The sequence below is a fragment of the Podarcis pityusensis genome (assembly GCF_964106645.2).
Source record: "Podarcis pityusensis genome assembly, chromosome: 6".
NCBI classification, from domain to species: Eukaryota; Metazoa; Chordata; class Lepidosauria; order Squamata; family Lacertidae; genus Podarcis; species Podarcis pityusensis.
In genome coordinates, this window is record NC_138030.1 from 66,160,150 (window position 1) to 66,179,508 (window position 19,359).

A 19,359-nucleotide genomic window follows, 5' to 3' on the forward strand; every position below is an offset into this window, starting at 1 on the left:
TTCCATCCTTTATTTATGTTTCTTTGTTTTATCACATAGCAGTATGCTTTAGAGCCCAGAACTGCATCAAAATAATTCATACAGAAAAGTTTGGTTCAGGGCTGTTTTATTTTCCCAACCGCAGTCTTTTAAAATTGCAGTAGAACAACTGTGAATATTTGTGTGTGTTTTCAGGATGCCTTGCTTAAAGAGGGTGGGAATATAACAGAGAACCTAGCAGTCCACCTTCAGTTCAGAAGCCATATCCCAAGGACATTTGAAGGGAGAGCAGCAGTCTTAGCTAGAGAGCGTATGTAACAGAGATTAATTTATTGTAGGTACTTTCTTCTGAATACCTTTAAACAAGCAGAGCTTGTGTGTTTTACCGAAACATTTCATCCACTGAAGGGTAACACAATTCATCCGAACATTTATGAGAGGAAAATTATAACACCCACATCCCAAATAGTGGTTTTTCAATATTTGTGCATTGTGGTTTTTCCAAGTCAGACATGCAATATTTAGCATTCTTTGCATTGTATAAGTAAATTGCTAATTTTAACAAGCAGTCATGGGAAGCCACTAGGTACACTAGTTTAAGGTAATTAAATATGAAACTGAATGATCTGCTGGTTTTCTCTCTGCATTAAAAGTAGCAATTTTGAGACAGCCAAAAACTTGTTAATCCTGCTACTTTTCTCCCATGACTGCACCTGATCACAGCCACTGTTCCTCTCTTTTTTTATTTATTCATTCTGAACGAAGCATTAAGGATCACATACTTGATATGATGCTGCTGCATGTGTAAGTATCGTGAAGGGAACATAAAATCTATTTAGAGTGAAGGTATACTAATCACATGGACTGTCCTTTTCACAGCTCTTTTGCAACTACAGTGGTACCTCAGGTTACATACTCGCTAACCCAGAAATAGTGCTTCAGGTGAAGAACTTTGCTTCAGGATGAGAACAGAAATCGTGCTCCAGCGGCGCGGCAGCAGCAGGAGGCCCCATTAGCTAAAGTGGTGCTTCAGGTTAAGAACAGTTTCAGGTTAAATACGGACCTCGGAACGAATTAAGTACTTAACCTGAGGTACCACTGTATTGCAAAAAAAATAAAAAAGCCCTACAAGGACGTTCTGTTCAGTGGCGGAGCTTCATGCTCCGGCACCGGGGGGCAGAGAGCAAGCAGGGGCATGGCTGGTGGGTGTCCCAGGGGCGTGGCGCATGTCCTGGGGGCAATGTGCCCAGCGTAGGCGGGGGAGGCAGCCGCGCTGTCACCCCACTGGGATAGCGCTGCTGGGGATGGTGCGCTCCCCCTGCTCTCCTCTTCCTCCTCCAGTGGTCCTGTTTTAATTCTGACAAAATCAACCCTCTCAGCTCAGCCCTAGGATTTACCGCTCATATAGTGGTATTTGAAAGTCTGTCTTGTTTTGCATCTTGGGAGGTTTTTACATTGTAAACCAGGGGTTGGCAAGGTTTACCTTGCCTGGGCCGGTTCACTCCAGTGGAGATCCTTCCGTGAGCTGGATCGCGCGTGCGATTTCTGGCATCGTGGAAGCAAGTCCCTTTGCCGCGCTGCACCAGTTTAGCACAGCGCGGGGACTCGCTGAGTGGGCAGCTTGGTTCAGGGGCGATTCGTGGGCTGTCTAAACGACCCCTGTGGGCCACTTGTGGCCCATGGGCTTTAGGTTGCCAACCCCTGTTGTAAACATTTCAGTTCATAGGAAGGGGGTTATCTGCCGCACTGGACAGTAAATTCTGCATTCTGAAGGGAGATATACTTGGAATAACGGCATATATTCTGATTAATGTTCCAAATAACTTGATTATATTAGGTACAAAGTGACCTATCCTAGTCTGTGGCATAACAAACTGAAGCCTATTGGTGCATTTAGAACTGGAACATTAAGTATGAAGGAATAAAATTAAGCCCTTCTTTTTATTCAGGAATGGAATGTGGTAAACTGTTTTAGCTCAATGTGAATAATCATGAGCAACTCCAACCATCTTCAAGTAATTTCAAGGGAAAGCCTTGGACTTCCTTTGAAAAATTTCACACATTTTGCACAAGCAGGAAACTCCAAATTCAGATTTGCTCAAGTGTCATTTTAGGCAGAATTTGGTTGTGATCAAACATAATGACCCTCTCATGGAGATATTGTACATATTATTCCCTAAATTTCCATAGAAGTTTTACCCAAGTGTCTCCCTGAGTCACCTTGAATTTAACTTTTGTTAAAGTTTGGTGGTGACTGTATATGTGGAAAAGAAAGTTCTGAAAAGGAAAAAGCCTTTACTTTGTGCCTCTTATAGATTACTAGCAGCCTCACGCCTACTGTTGCTTGGGAATTCTAAGAAACCAAAAAATTGGTGCAATTTTGCAATCAATGCAGTTTTGAAAGGTTCAGCCTGCCATCTTGATTCCAAATGGCATCCAATCAGACTAAAACTTGCTGCTTGATCTCAGGAACCATTGTGCGAAGTTTGGTTATGATATCTTAAGAAGTGTCCAAATGGACGGCAAGCAGATCAACAGCTTTATCCAAAATATATTGTAGTTCCTGATGTGCACATTTGATGTGTTTGTTAAACTGTTTGTTTATATCTACAAAAAAGAAAGAAAGAAAGAAGAAAGAAAGAAAGATGCAAAGCTTGCTCAGAGTTCATTCACCTGTGGGTTCAGTGACAGGAATGATCACTTTCTTTACCCTGTTTTCTCTTTTGCTATTTCAAATTTCACTCATGGGATTTTGTGAACAGTTTCTAAAAAGCTTTATTGCATCCAGTCTCCTGGAATTTCACTTGCAAACTGGCAGCTTGTGTCATTTCTTTGGTTGCCACCAATGGCAGATGGAGCTTGCGGGTATACGGAGATGGTATGAAAATTGGATTTGAACAATTGCTGCTGGTTATTGGACGAGCTCCAGTGGGTTGTACTGTGAAGGAGTTTGGATCTTACTGGTTAACTGATAGAAGCAATTGTATCAACGCTGCATACTAGTAGTTATGCAGCAAGTGCTTAACTTAATAATAATACCAAGTTAGCATGTAGCGTTGAACAAGCCTACAGTTAAATCTCTCGGCTTTTTCTTTTCTTTTTGGATGGCGTTTTTAAATTGCTTTCTAAAAATTACCTTCTGTCGATTAAGGTCTGCCTATGCATGTAAAACTGTAGTGGTGAGCAGAAAAGGAGAAAAAGGATGAACTGCTTAAGGATTTGAGTTTTTGCCTTTCACTTTGATAATTGTAATATTTGACAACTCCTACTAATTATGGTTTTCTTTTCTGTTTGTTTTTGTTTTTCATTTATCTGACTTGCGCTTGTCTTTTGGCTTAGTTCTTTCATAATTTGCCCCTTACAGTGCTAAATATCTGTGTTCATTTTGTATTCTTTGTTTATATTTTTATGTGTTTTAATGAAATGAGTGAGAATGACAAATTGTATACAAATATGTGTGCAATCTTACTGTCTTCTAGTACATTTTATTTGAAGAGCTGTCTGATTCAAGAAGACCTATAAGAAGGGAGAGCAGAGGCCTTAGTCAGCATAGCAGACTAAGCAGGCACACAGGTCACATGCTTGTTTAAGTTACAGTTATGATCTGTAAACTTGCATCTAGATATAAAGTCACCCTCTTTTGGCCTTTTTGTGTGTGATGTATTTCAACTTTCTTTCTTTCTTTCTTTCTTTTTGCAGTGCATAAGTGTCCATCCAATCCCATACCAAGCAAAAGCCTCCTTTGATATTTTAGCTCTTTCTAGTCAGTGTACAGTGGTACCTCGTGTTAAGAACTTAATTCGTTCTGGATATCTGTTCTTAACCTGAAACTGTTCTTAACCTGAAACACCACTTTAGCTAATGGGGCCTCCTGCTGTAGCTGCGCCGCTGCTGCACGATTTCTGATGGAATTGCAATTGTGTGCTTCAAGGGTTTTGGAATGCAGTTAAAAAAATTGTAGGCCAGTGGTCAGCCAGCCTGAAATGTTTGGGGCTGATTTTGATTGGGACCATTGTGTGGAGGAAAGGGTTAAATACTCTCCTCTCCTCTTGCTGCACTCCCCCCACCCCAAATTGTGATGGCTGAGTGTGGGACAAAGTGCGAATGTGGGGGGAGAGAAAACAAACAGATACAAAAGTGAGTGAACGAAGCATGGTTATTTCACAGTAAATGCTCAGTGTGGAAGCAGCCTGAGTGTGGCAAACTTGGTTCTTAAGATACTGTCTCCGAGGAAAATAACAGGCTTTTTATCTCCTGTCCTTGACCAATGCAACAACTCTAAAGTTTAACTCTCCTGAGATCAAGTCTCCCTTCTGTCTCCATTGGGAACCCTAGCAAGTAATTTCCCCAGATAACAGCCAAAAACTCAATTAAACTTAGATTAAAGAACAGAAGGATTTATTGGCTTTTTACGGGGTAGAGCGAGGGAAGGAAAATAAAAGATGGTAGATATTAAACTGCCTAAAGAGGGGAAGCAGACTATCCCAACACTAGCATTCCTCTTTGGCTTATGAAATAATTAGGAGATTTGTAGCTAGTTTACTGCAGAACAGAAAAGACTTGGCTCTGTCAGAACTGCAAACGGAATGACATGCCTTTGTGAGGCTGTGAATGAGCTAAAGTAACCTAATTCTTTGACCCAAGGGTGTCAAAAAAATTTTTTCTGGGATGCCACACTTTGTTCTGGTTTGGAGCAAGACATCCTTGGGGAAAGAAGACAGGAGCTCAGTGTTTTCATTCTCCATCCTCCTATAAACATCTACAATAATATTGTTGTTATGAGTTGCAGGGTGGAGTTGGGGATAGGCTGTATGCTTGACCCACCCCTTCTAATGCCTAGCTCCAACATGGATTCAATTCCTAGACTACCCAGCCAGCTTCCTAGTTGTGGGGGAAGCAAGACCCTCTTCAGGTGTTAATGCTGTGAACCCCTCCATCATAGGCTCAGGTTATATATGTGTGTGTAAATAAACCATATATCCTAAAGACACCATAGTCTGTTGCTCATTCCAAAGGAAACACGGACCCTGGGCAAGCTCCCGAAACCCCTGGAATCTCATACTTCTAGGAGATTGGGGGGAGGGGCATACAACAATATCATAATCGACTTCCCACTGTATTCTCTTTATTATCCAAAAGGCTGTATTCATTATCTTTTTATTTATCAATTGAAATGGGCAAACCAAATAACACAGGAGTCAGCAGAATTATTGAGCAGCTTTAGATTATTTTCCTGTGAGACCACATTCATGTCTTCTGTTGTTTTGTTTACCATTATTATTTTATTGCTGTTGCTGTTGTTGTTAAGAATTTATAACCTGTCCTTCATTGATTATATCATTCCATAACAGGGAGCAATTAAATAAAATAATTATAAAAATATACAGAAAAAATAAATAAATTAGCAAATCCCTAAAAAGCACTCTAATAAATGCCATAAACATATTAAGAAGTCCATCATAAAAGCAAACAAAGTTAAACTACACCAAAGACAAGAATTAAAATTTCCAATTTAACCAAATACCTGGGCAAAAAAAAAAGTGACTGAAACAACCAAATGAATTTTGCAGCAGTTCTATCACCTCTTTAATCCAGGGCAGCCCACTCATTCCCCTTCTGACTCTCGCACAAGGAGGGCTGCATGAAGTGCTAACACACTCTCATTCTACCCAGGCTTTCCTCACCCTGAGTGGCATGAACATGCTTTGTCCACAAGCATCCACAGTGAAAACCTCCCACCCCTTTTGCCACAAAGCCCCCTTTCCCGGATCCAGAATTTCAGCTTTCCTATCCTGAGAGTGTCTTGGTTCTCAGTGACTTCCATGGAGCTCTGTCAAAGAACTTCTTTGTGTCTTTGTTACGTGGCCTTGGTGAGTAATTTTTGCTTAGGAGGCTATTTTAAGTGAGCATTATTAGCCTACCGTTCATGGCCCACGAGAAGGAAGTATCATTGTCCATAATGAGCCATAGATTGGACATAAAAGGGGGAGAAAAGGGCATAAGAGGCAGAACTTAATGTGTTTGAATGGGTGCATGGGAAGCACAGAAAGAAAACAGGGAGAGGCTCCAGCCCAAATCACTCCTGGCTCTGTCCCACCTCCATGCTCCTAAAAAGATTTCCCACAAGGAAATGCTGCCTTCAGGCTGACATAGGTCCCCTACTCTAGGTATGTTGGAGTGGTTTTAGCTGCAGGTTAAACAAGTGTGATATCAAGTGGGATTCTGTCCCTGTCTCTTTTTCCTGCTGATCCTTGATGCCAGCCCAAGTGGAGACAATATTAAGCACAATATATTTCAAGAGCCTATTTGCTAGTGTAGCATGTGTTGCTATTATTTAATTATGATTTCATGTTGTTATTGTTGTTGCAACAGAAGCAATGTAATTGAGGATAAGCACATTTTAAGTGTCATTTATTTTACCTGTATATACACACACACACACTACATTTCACATATTGGAAATCACAATGCCAGGATGCAGTTTCTTATTTTCAGCTGCACCTTCTAAATCACAAAAGGATTTGAATGCCATTGGCTATAACCTATTTTTCCTCAGTATCTATACATTGATATTTACAGTTACTTTAATAGAATATGTAGTCAGAAAACTGCAAAGTAGTGTCCAGCTACTGCAGAGCGGTTTGAATCCCCGCAACAGAGTGAGTTCCTGTTGCTCTGTTCCTGCTCCTGCCAACCTAGCAGTTCGAAAGCACAAAGTGCAAGTAGATAAATAGGTACCGCTCCAGTGGGAAGGTAAATGGCGTTTCCGTGCGCTGCTCTGGTTCACCAGAAGCGGCTTAGTCATGCTGGCCACATGACCCAGAAGCTGTACACCGGCTCCCTCAGCCAGTAAAGTGAGATGAGCGCCACAACCCCAGAGTCATGGGGTCCCTTTACCCTTTACCTTTACTGCAGAGCTTAAGAGTAAAGTCTCTGTAAAGCAATGGAATTGCAATATTCCACTCTCTAAGAAAAAAAGAAAGAATGAAACTAAACTGAATATTTGTGCTCATGTTCTGTATTCAGACACAGGTTCAGTTGTGCAAGGAAGTAACAACTTGTGAAACTGTTTTTAACTTAGCATGGGTGGTGTAACCAGGCTCAACCAAATTGAAAAATGCCTGCAAGGACAGACATTCAGAACTGCCTAGCGAGTGGTAAGATTCAAGACTCAGATTTGTTAAGTGTTCTCTACGCAAATTGCATTATAGCTCCATCTTCACTTGTGCTTCTGAGTGCTTTGTTGAATGGAGACCTAATGAGAAACAGCTGTAGTCCCCATTTTGTTAAAGTATTAACAATTTGTGGGTTTTCATTTCAAACACAAAGCATTTATACAAAAAGGTTTTGTTAATGTCATTTACAGCACAGTTTTGTGTATGTCTACCCAGATCTAAGACCCATTGAATTCAACAGTGCTTACTTCCCAGATAAGTAGATATAGGAATGCAACCTCAGGACTCTTGTGATCTTTCCCAAACTTGAATTCATGATCCCCACCCCTATCTCACAGCCTATTCTGGCATAATTATGACTTTACCCTAGAGTATCTTGGTTTGGAATTATTTTTGTTTGTATTGTTATGAGTTTGTGGTTGCCAGACCTCTCTAATCCTTGGATCCAATAAGTGTTAGAATTTAACCAAAGCTTGGGGTGTTAAGCTGAGTGCTACCAAGTGTTAAAAGCTAATGGGCCATTAAGAGAACAAATGATCAAAGGGATTCTTCTAGACAGAAACTAGAGTGGGGAGCTCCCTTAGCAGATAAAGCCATAGTTCAAAGTGGAGAGGTTAGGAGAGATGTGACCTAGAAGGAAAGCAGCAAATTGGAGAGAGAGAGAGATAGAGGCTTCAAATTCTTTGCTATCAGAGAAACAAGGGGTGTTGATGCTGTGAACCCCTCAATCATAGGCTCAGGTTGTATATATCTGTAAGTAAACCATATATTCTTCACTGTGCCTCATTTCCAAAAGGAAACCTGAACCTTGGGTAAGCATCTGGAATCCTGTACCATTCAGAGATTGGGATGGTGTGCAACAGTTTTATTGGTTGGTTGGTTGGTTGGTTGGTTGATTGATTGACAGTGATACAGTGGATGGGTTAAGCACAGCTAGGACATTCCTCTAGTTTTGCTACATTCATATTTCATTGCTTTTCTGTCACGTAGACTAGTAAGTGGCAACCCAGCCCATAACATGGAGTTTGGGAGCTCTTAAGCCTCACTTCAGTTTTCAGAACTGAAGCCATATGAGATACAAATAAGGAAATAAAAATGGCTGTTGTTCATTAGAGCTACTGTGGCACCCATCTAGGATTATGTGTTGGACTTGAACCAAGGAGATCTGGATTCATATCCTTGCTAAGCCAAGAAACTTACTAGGTGATCTTGAGCCTATCCGAACTCAGAGATTTATTGGGAAGCTTGAATAGGGTAACTTATTTCAGACACTTGAAAAAAGAGTGGTATGCAAATATGATAAATACTATTTCTTGAGCATCTAAAAGAAATCAATATAAAACAGATAATAAAAAAAAACCCAGCAGAGCCCTGCCTGTAGGTTTGCAATATAAATAAAAACATCCTGTGATTGAATGTCTGTGGTAGTGCTGGGGAGGAATGGAGGAGGGGTCATGCCGCTAGACCCATGCATTCTATTTGATGATATCCTTAAGTCAGTGAATGCTGCAACATCAAGCCAGTAATTCACAGTCTGTGAAACAAGATCACATTTTCAGCTGGAATTTCAATCAGGCACATTTATATAAAACAGAGAGAGGTTCTGGATGGCATGTTTTGCTTGCTGATGTATTTGGTTGGTATCTAAAGTGACTGGAGATTTATAATTCCCTATTAGTACCTTTGGATCAAAGAGGAATGGTGGAGTACTTATTTACTTTTCTAGGTCAGGCTCCTGATGTCAGAGTTTAATGAATTTATGCAAAACAGGAGCTAAAGAAGATTAATGTCTTCATGGTGGAATGTCCAATCAGGTTATTTTAACACTTGGTTGATGCACTTCTCTTCTCTTCCCTTCCCTTCCCTTCCCCTTTTTTTTGTATGTATAAGTCCCATGCACTGACATTTCCAGCTAGAAGTTCTTGGGTACTAGGGCTGAGAAATATCTCTGCCCTGGGACATTTTTGCGATGTGAATAAATTGACCAGTAGAATTCTTGCTATTGGAAAGTGTCATGTGTTCATTTAGTGGCCATATTCAAGTATTCAAGATAATGCATTGTGAGAGATTGGAACCATGCAAGTGTATCCCACCTCTTTCACTTGTATGGCCCTGCCCCACACAAGTTAGCACTATGTTCCTCACAAGTTAGCACTATGGTTTTCATGGAGGTGTAGGCATGGTCACCCCTTCTGAAACAAATGAAGCCTGAATATTTAAGAATGATAGCTGCAGGGGTTCTCTCACAAAGGTGGACTTTGCCATTTTGGGGGTGATTACCCGCTCACCAGCAGCAACTCTGTTACCCCAAAGGGCAATGACTTTGTTACCCCAAGGGTGATGGATGGGCTTCTGTGCCCCCATGGATTTTTGGAGATACAGCTTCCAGAAAGAGAAAGAGAAAGAGGTTTTAATCCTTCCCCAAATGATTGGAGTGTCCCAGGAAAATAATTCACTGTAATTAAACACTAAACCTGTCTGTCAAAATTAATGATCTTTCCACCTCTCCCCTCCCCTCCTAAGCTCAGGGCAGTACCCCAGTCAGCTTGCTTGCTTGTTTTTTGGAGAGCCAAGGCCAAAAAGACACTTAGAAGCTTAGGGAATCCCTCACCCACTTTGAGACAGCTTATCAATGGTTCAGTTCAATGATGAAAGGTAAGAACCTTCCTCAAATCAACCCAATTTGCCTCATAATTCAGGAAAAACACAGATCCAACACACATCCCTAATGAGGGCCTTTTTTCCAGCTGGAACTCGCCAGTTCCGGCACCTCTGAGGTGGGCGCCATTGTCATTCTAAGAGAACAAGGGAGGTGTTCGTGGTGAGAAAAAGAGCACTGCCCCTAATACATTTGAACATTTACATTGGGCTAATAAGCTCATGGACTGAACTTATACTGCCTTCATGGTTGGAGGCTGTTTGCTTCTGAGTACTAGTTTCTGGAAACCGCAGAAGGGGACAGTACTGTTCCGCTGAGATCCTGCTTGCAGGCTTCCCATAGGCCTCTAGTTGGCCACTGAAAGAACAAGAAGTTGGGCTAGATGGGCCACTGATCCAACAGGCTTCTTCTTATATTCTTCAGTTCCACAGTGGTGGGAAATGTGGGGTTTTTCCTAGTTCACCAAACAAATGGATTTATAAAGAGATCTGTGCTAGCTCAGAATAGGGAAAGTTTCCATCTTGATTTCTATAATTTCAAGTTTTCACTAGTTTGCATATGTGGATGCTGTCATATATCCTACATATGAACATCCTTGTGGCCATGTAGAAGCAGTGGTTTGTGAACCAAAAATTATATTCAGTTGCAGCAAGGACTGAATTGTGGCAGCTCTGAAAAGGACTGTGGCAGCCTCACTTTCACCAGCTTCACCCTTCACAATGACCATGGCTAAGTGCAGTTATAAGGACATTCATCTGTGGAAATGAACCATTGGTTTTTTGTGTGTGTGAACCAGCCCTTGTTAATTAAGTGATTAGTACTTACCAGCGACAGAACACTCTGAGCACTCAGTTAATTTCCTTGTACGTTATCCTCTCTAAGTATGAAGCATTGTTTCTTCCCTAGAAGACATTTAATTTTCATGGTTTCTGTTTCTTCTGATCCCTAGCTATATGGAAACTTGATTAGAAACGTGATATACTTCTATTGTCGTGAGTTTTAAAAGGCACAAGCAGAACGCAACTCAAACCAACTCAGTTTGGCCCAAGCGACCAAAATTTCACAGCTGAAAGGTGTGAGCACATGAGAAACGGTAGTGGAAATATTGCTGGCCAGTATGATTTCAAAGTCACCATTTGAGAAGCAAATATATTGCTGTTTCTGACATGGTTGCTCATATGAAAGACATAGTGAAATTTAAAGCTCTTGGGCCCTGTGAAAGGGACAGTGGAAATTTACAGGTTTTCCTTTAGATCACTGCAAACTGTTGCCTACACTGGGAATGGAATCTGAAGGTTAGTTTTCATGTTACGCACACTGCACAGAAGCCACTGAAGCAGTCCTGATCCAGTATGATCAAGTAACTTCATTGTATATAAGTGGTATATAAACTGTTAAAAGTAAATAAAGATTAGGGTAGGTTGAGCATATGGATTAGTCTTATTTATGGATTTCCGCTATTGTGTAAATTTCCCACCCCATAGCCAGATGCAGAGACTGGCGGTGGTATGGACACTCGACAACTGATGATGGCAATCTGTATATTAAATCTTTCTAGGAAATTATATCCACCAGAGTGGAACGCTCATTATGCAGAGGCTATTTGGAGCAAGCTATGTGTTAGGAGTATAAGGAGCAGACCGGTCCTTAGATTTTGATCTCTTTATGGGTTGGGAGAAGAAGAGAGAGAATCCGCCTTACAAAAGGGAATATTCTTTTGCAGTTTTTCCCCCCGGCACTGTGTTTTCTTCCAGCAAGAACTCAGAGCTGCCCTTGGCGCTGTGTCAACTTAAACAGTGTTGCAGAGCCTGTCCTGAAGCATATATCACTGGATGCCTGTCACATTAGGAAGCTTGAGTGAATTTCTTAGAGCCACTGAGGGTAAAAGGTGAAACTTGCCAGGATTATGTGTTGCAAATGAATCCTACTTTTGTGGTTTGGTTCAGGCCAGCACTACACTGACGGGATGAATGTACACCACACAAGATGGATGCATACGTTATTTGTTAAAAATTAGGCACATTTAATTTTATGTAGCATTGGTTAATGAAGTGTTACTGCTGTTAGAACCTGACCTTGTTCGATGCCATAGACAAATTGGGATGGTTAAATCTGCATTCTTCAAGGGGCTGTCTCTGGGTCAGTTTAGAAGCATGTGCGCTTTTCTTCTCCATTCAATTGGCTCATGATTGGACAAAAATCATCACTAATAATAATAATAATAATAATTTATAACGTAAACTATTCCTGAACACCTTGCTCAGCCATCTCTTAGGATCACCCTGCCAAGCAAAGGGTTGCCTAGATTTTCCATGGCTGTATCAATCTGTCTTGTGTCCTGAGAAACTATTTCTGAATATTTTCAACTAGTGCCAATATTCCCGATGGGCATCATTATGTTGTTTTGCTTCTCTGGCAGCATAGGAAACATGAAGCTCTTTTGTCATAAAAGAAAGCATCCAATCTTGAGCTTATTAGATGGAAGTAAGGCCTATTTAAATTGATGGGACTTGCATAGATGTTATAGGCTGTATCCACAAGATGACAAGCAGGAGGGAAATAGCTGGTGGTGTTTTTGCACGCCCTTGCTCAGGAGTTCACGCAGTGCTTTGATATGTAGGTTGAATGGTAGTTCTCATGCTTCCACTTGCACAAGCAGAAAAAGGCTATTTGGATCTCATTTCTTTCTTTTTGCACAAGGCTCTAATGCAGGATGTAAAGCAGTTCTTCCAGGAGTGGAAGGCACCTTTCTGTGTGCCTAAGAACACGCTTTGATCCAACAATCTTCTTTTAGGAATAGGGTGTTAGAAGCAGCCTGGGAGATTTTCTGAGAAGGATGGATAGTGTCCTGTAGGGAACTACTGAAAGTCTAGAATGGATGGTGGAATGTGATAGAGAGAAGTAAAAAGTGAAATCTCTGTTTCATTGATTCAGCACTTGCTACTGGAAGAAAAGGCCTCTCTCATTATGCTATGTTCATTTCCATATGCAAGATTTTAAAACATGATATAATAATTGTTTATATACTTCTCACAGGCTGAAAATTGCAGCTCAAGAAAATCCATTTAGAATATACTGGGTCCCCCCCCCCCTCTTTTCTTTTTTCTGAGCTGCAGATATCCTCTGAAATACCTGGATTCTTTTTCTTTATCCTTTGTATCCTATTTTATCCAGACTGCTAAGCAATTGTCATTTTTATAGCATTTGATGTGCAACTTCAGCCAAACGAAAAACTTGGTACTTATTAAAACCATTAGACAAGAAAAGCAAGGCTGGTAGTTTGAGGAGTTGATGTGTAAAAACTATTCAAGGATAACATAGATGCTTATATATTTAAATAGGTATTGTGTAAAGAATGTGTGCACATATATATAAAGTACTCATGCATGCTATACCTCAGAATAAAGTGAATAGAATTCAGAATTTTCCTATCCCAGAGGGCTTGTATGCCCATTATTTAATCATTATTGCTGAATGGCCCGTAATCATTTTCATAAATGTTACAATCTTGGCAGCTTTACTCTTCTCAGATGAGATAAGTCGAGTAATATTTAGATTTTTTTATTTTTTATTTAAAGAAGTGAACTTGTCTGTGGAAGGTTTATATAGAGTTTGCTTTGGAAAAGCTTTCAAGAGTTCTGCTGCCAAGGCAGAAGCAGAATTGCTGACTCTCTTATCAGCCATGCTGGTTACTGTAGTCAATCTATATAGAAAGCAAATTTCAAGCCTTCTGTATCATTGTCCCAGTGTTCTCTCACATTCTTGTGTGACCAAGAAACAAAACCCTGAGGATATGAAAAGTCTTGTTTCCTAATGGCTAAGAGTCACAAAAGGCAAGAAGGAGCTCTGTGCCTCACCCCAACTATGTCTTAGGTACAGCCCTTTATTTTCTCTCATGTTTTATCAACTTTGGTTGCTAAGACAGCTACAGTCATTTCTGGATAGGGATAGCTTGACCACAGTTGTCCATGTATTGGTAGCCTCGTGGTTAGATTACTGCAATGTACTGTATGTGGGGCTGCCTTTGAGGAAGGCTGCAGTTGGTACAGAACACAACTTGTGAGGGTTGCTTGTGGGAGCAAACTCCTGCAAACATAGAACACGTTGCCTGCAGGATTTGCACTGGCTTCCAGTTTGCTAAGTTCACAGTGTTGGTACTAACATTTAAGGTTACTTGGGAGACAGCCATGTCTCATGCATATCTAGTAGATAGCTGCGGTCTATGGGAGACTCTCCTGCAAGTTCTAAAGATCTCAGGAGCCCATTCTGCAGTTTTAGTGTGATCTGCACTTTCCAGGAACAACTGAATACATTTTTGTTCCCAGCTAGATAAATGGGTTTTTACCACAAATAACCTGAGGAGGTGATCAGCAGCTTTAGCATTCTTCCTGAATCCTGGCAAACTGTGGCTAGTCTTAAGATGGGAGTTGTAGTCCCAAAACATCTAGCGGGCCGAGTTTGCCTATCCCATCATCCCTAGCTAACAGTACCAGTGGTCGGGGTGATGGGAGTTGTAATCCCAAAACATCTGGAGTTCCGAGTTTGCCTATGCTTGGTTTAAGGAATTAAACATTCAGTTTGTCCAGATTCAGACACAATGCCAAACTGTGATTAGTGGGAGTGAAAACGCCTCACAGCCATGCTACATGAGCAGAGAAGAGAGGGGAGCTGATGAGCTTAAGTTTCATTCATGTAACACTAAGCTAGAGTGTTACACTAAACCACACAGTTTTGGGGGAAATACTCTTTAGTGTTCCATCTGAATCTAGTTGAAGTCACTAATACTAGAAAAGTGGGTAACAGCAGTCACAACAAAGTCAGATACACCCCTCTGTTAAAATCCAATAGTATGTGTTGCAAAGTGCTTGAGATTTCAGACTTCTAAATTTTACTTTCTTATTCCATGCACAATTACGGTATATTTTGATGGCAAGGCATAAGAATCATAAAAACACCGGAAAAGCAATCAACGCTGCAGCTTCACTATGATTGTCGTTTCGTGATGGTGCCATGATTTGGCTTGAGGACATTGTGCAGAATCCCTGATTTTCACGCCTTTAACTAATTATTCAGTCAAGGATTTGGCAAGTTAGTCGATAGAAAGCTCATGTACAGTAAATAAAAATTGATCACACCTCAATTCCCATCAGTAGTTGGGCCGAATGGTGATAGAATTATGCGAGGGTCATTTTTAAGTCATACTTGGGGAGAAATATCCCTTGTTGTGTTGCATAATCCATACTAATCACTGAGGGAGAGTGTCTTTTCATGTTAGTTTATGAATATTTGTAGCCTTTAAATGAGGGGTGAAACTAATCCTCACTCCATAATTGATGCTTCTTAGTAGTCCCATAATTGCCTAGCCTTGTCAGACTGTCCTCATGTGGTGGTGCTGTGATTTTTAAACTTGGTGATCATTACAGATAGTTTACTTTCCCATCTATTAGAGATTCAGCCATAATATAACAGGAGTTCTCACTTAGAGCTCTTGGAATATGTCAGACTGCCTTTTGGATAAGCTTGTAGAATGTGTTCTTTTTTGGTGATTTACTGGCAATTAGTTAGAGGCGCTTGACAGATTTATTATTCTCCTTCAAAGGGTGATGAATAAAGAACACATAATATTAAAGCCAGGTTTTCTGCCTATACTTATTCCAAACAGGTTCACACTGTTTCAGATAATTCATCTGTTTAATGCAGGGTCTTGAGAATGGACAATATGATACAGCTACAAGCAAAATTGATAGTGTGGAAGTAGCATACATTCTACCCCAGTGGGACATAAGGTTGTGTCCAGTGTTGGCCATACTGTAGCACCTTTGAAATTAATGGGCGTGACTAATTTAGGTCCATCAATTTCTGTGGATCTACTCTTGAGTACAATCTTGTTGAATACAGAGACAATGTAAACAAACAAAAGTTTGGCATCACCATGGAAAAGGCCTGACCTCAGAAAATGGGTTCACATAGAGAAGAATCTCTGAAGGTGACCCCAACTGCAAGACAGTTTCAGGTGGGAGAAGGTGGTAGCTTTTCAGGCTTAGAAGAGTTTTGAACAGTGAAATTAGAAAAGAAGACGACAAACACAGAAACTCACGTTCAAAGGCTAAAAAATTAGAAAAGATACATTAAATTTATTGTAGCTCCATTGCTCCAACCCACATTTTCACTTCTCAGGGAGCAGGCGGGGAGAGGATTAGGCTATAAGAATGTGCATAGCTAAGTGGCTTCTACTGGCATCATTTCATTTCAGTGCCATTTATTTGAGCTATAGAGCAAAAGTAGTGCATTTTTTGATATAATATAGATGTCTGTTTGCACTCTCTTAATGATAAAACATTAGGATATAGCTATTTCTTTAAATCCTGTATGCAGTTCATACAATTCTCCCTCTTGTATAATGGCTCAGCTTCATCTACATGGTACATTCCTGCCTGATTTTTTTTTCTGGTTCGTTTTTTCTCTCTCTCTCCTCTCTCATTGTGAATATTCTTTTCTCTTCTCTGATTGCTTTTTCTCCTTAGATCATTACTCTTGGTTGATAGCTTCAGGTTATCACTGTATCCTATCTCCCTCTCCAATAAGCTCATGATTGATACTAATCTTCCTCCTGGGATGCATTTATCGGATGCTGGATGGAAACTACTCTCTAAATCTTAGCGTTATATCTACTGACAATTTACAAGGTTGCACCCTACATTACCATCAGGTGGCTTTGCCAGGGGCTGGTGGGTGGAGGGAGAGAAGCACCAGCACATTGCAGTTATAACTTTATTGGAAAGATGTGCTTCTTATGCTAAAAAGTTGCAGTTTCATTTGTGTTAGATTCGAGTTTAAATTTTATAGATTAAGCAAGATGCTCCTTTCTTCATATCCTAGTATCATAAATTTGTACAGTTAGAAGGCACCGCGCCCCTTGGATCATCTGATTAAGCCTTCGAATCACATTACCTAATCTCTCCTTTCTCAGATGCATGTCTAGCCTTTCCCTAAAAGGCATCAAAAGAATATTCCACAGTGTAGCTAGCTCACCACCTTACTGCCTTTATTAGTGGCTCTTTTTAACACAGATATTTTTTGTTATAATGCTGAAACCAAGCCTTCCTAGTGTGGTACAGTGGTTAAGAGTGGTGGACTCGTAATCTGGTGAACCGGATTCGCTTCCCCGCTCCTCCACATGCAGCTGCTGGGTGACCTTGGGCTAGTCACACTTCTCTGAAGTCTCTCAGCCTCACTCACCTCACTTGTTGTGGGGGAGGAAGGGAAAGAATATTGTTAGTCGCTTTGAGACCCCTTAAGGGGAGTGAAAGGCGTGATATCAAGTCCAAACTCCTCCTCCTCCTCCTCTTCCCATTATAGAATGTGCATGCCCAGATACAATAAGAGAGACTCTGAATACATTGCTGATGTGATTGAGGCATCCTGCGATTCTCAACTAACTCAACTGATCTGGCGGGATGCATCTTTGAATGCAAAGGGTAACGTGTAATTGCAGACCCTCCAAGTGTCCCCATTTTCCAGGGGCAGTCTCAGATTTATAGAAGCTGTACCAGTTTCTGATTTGATCCCAGAATGTCATGTTTGTCCTTAGGACATTCCTATTTTCATTGGAGAAAATGTTGGAGGGCGTGGAGTAATCTAATCCCTGAGCCATCTGAAGGCAGCCCTGTAGAGGGAAGCTTTTTAAATTTAATGTTTCATTATGTTTTGATATATGTTGGAAGCCCCCCATAGTGGCTGGGGTAACCCAGTAAGATGCCTGGGATATAAATAGTATTATTATTATTATTATTATTATTATTATTATTATGATTTTATGATTTTATTTATTTATTATTATGGATGAATAGGGTGTCCCTATTTTCATCAGAGGAATGTTGGAGGGTATGTAATTGCATTCAGAACCAACAATTTTTTATGTGTAAACCCAGCCACATCAGAACCATTGTTTCTTTTCTGGTCCTGTTTCCCTTCTTGGTAAACAGCTGCTTTCCCGTGTGTTTCTGGTGATATTCTTCTGAATATTTAAAAAAGGTAGCCTCTGTCAGGAACCAAGTTGCATATTTCCAGAGAGGAGATGTATTTTAATTATTCTAATGAAAGGTTTAACTAGCAGGCAAACCCTTGAAAAGGAGTTAATGTGGCGGAAAACCCTTTCCCTAAGCAAATGACTTTTCATTGCTTAACAATACTTTTTTTAAAAGAAAGAAAGAAAAAGAAATTACTGCATTGAAAGCTTTATGGAGCATACCATTTTTTATCACCTTGACATAAGGGTCATGTTCTATAACCAGTAAATATTTGTAGTGAGATAATTCAAACTGGCTGGGATTGTAGAATGAATTTTCAGAAGATGCAATTATAACGAGCCTGTCACCAAAGCCTGAAGGCATTCATAGAAAGTGCAAAATCAACCATATATCAAAATGGAAGACTGTGATCACTCCTGGGTTGAGTAAGAAGCCAATCAACACATTTATCGTTAGATAACAAAATCAGTGTCCATTTGTGTAATCAGGTTAATTAGTGTTCTGTAGGAAAGAAGAAACGGTGAAATTAGCATTTTTAATGTGCAGTCAGAGAAATACAAAGGACTAGTGGGGTCTTAATTACACATTCTTTTAAAAGCATGGCTGCTAGAGCTGTTCAAAATGTATATATAAATATTAGCAGCATTGTGAAAAACACTATTCCTAAACTCTGCTATTTGGTGGCAAATGTGACATTTGCAAATTAAATAGTATTAGACAGAATCTGCGAAATCTCAGGACTGCAAGTGTGATAGATGCTGAATTCTGACCACAGAGGGGTATTCTTCACAGGATACACAATATTATATTTTGATATTATCCAGTATTTCTACAAAGTACAGTTTTGGCTGACCCATAAGAGATTGTGAAAAGGGAAAAAATTGCTGATGAAGAGGTTAAAGATTCTAGAAGAATAAATTCATGTGTTCACAGATTTTTAGATTGGGGGTGGGGAGAGTGACTACGGGTGGAGTTCAACGTCACACCAAGACGATTTTTCCATTAGCTATATTCTTTCTCCACTAGGGTTTTTGTGACTCTTGGTAGGAAACAGAATGGCCATTTCAAAGTGGAGGGCTGGTAGCTTTTTCAAACTTCCCAAGGAGCCTATTTCTCAGGCCCTTCAGCGACACAGACACCTTCTCTCTGAACCAGTGTTAGTAGATTATACAAATCCATGAAAGTTGGTGGGAGATATGTTTATAAATTACAGTTAGTCACAATATCTATATGGAAGTCCCAGATTAACAAAGGAAATGTACCACATAATGTCAAATTTAGAAGGACAAGGAAGATTAATTGCCTTCATGCTCTGCTTATGGCTTCTTGGAAGCAACTGACTGTGCAACATCAGAAGGAGGATGTTTGGACTTCTGATCTGATCCAGAAGGGCTCTTCTTATGTTTTTATGTGTTTAGGATTGTAGTTGACAAAAGATCTCTTGACAGTTGTGAAGGCAAAAGACAGAAAATCCAAAGTCGGAAAATGCAATGCATGACATGGAAGAATAAAAAAA

The 19,359-nt window shown here is 40.3% G+C and overlaps 1 protein-coding gene across 2 annotated transcripts in view; it reads left to right on the forward strand.

The window, feature by feature from the left end:
• ST6GALNAC5 (ST6 N-acetylgalactosaminide alpha-2,6-sialyltransferase 5) overlaps positions 1-19,359 on the forward strand; it is a 146,986-nt gene that overhangs the window by 99,863 nt on the left and 27,764 nt on the right. The gene's annotated exons all lie outside the window — the stretch shown is intronic.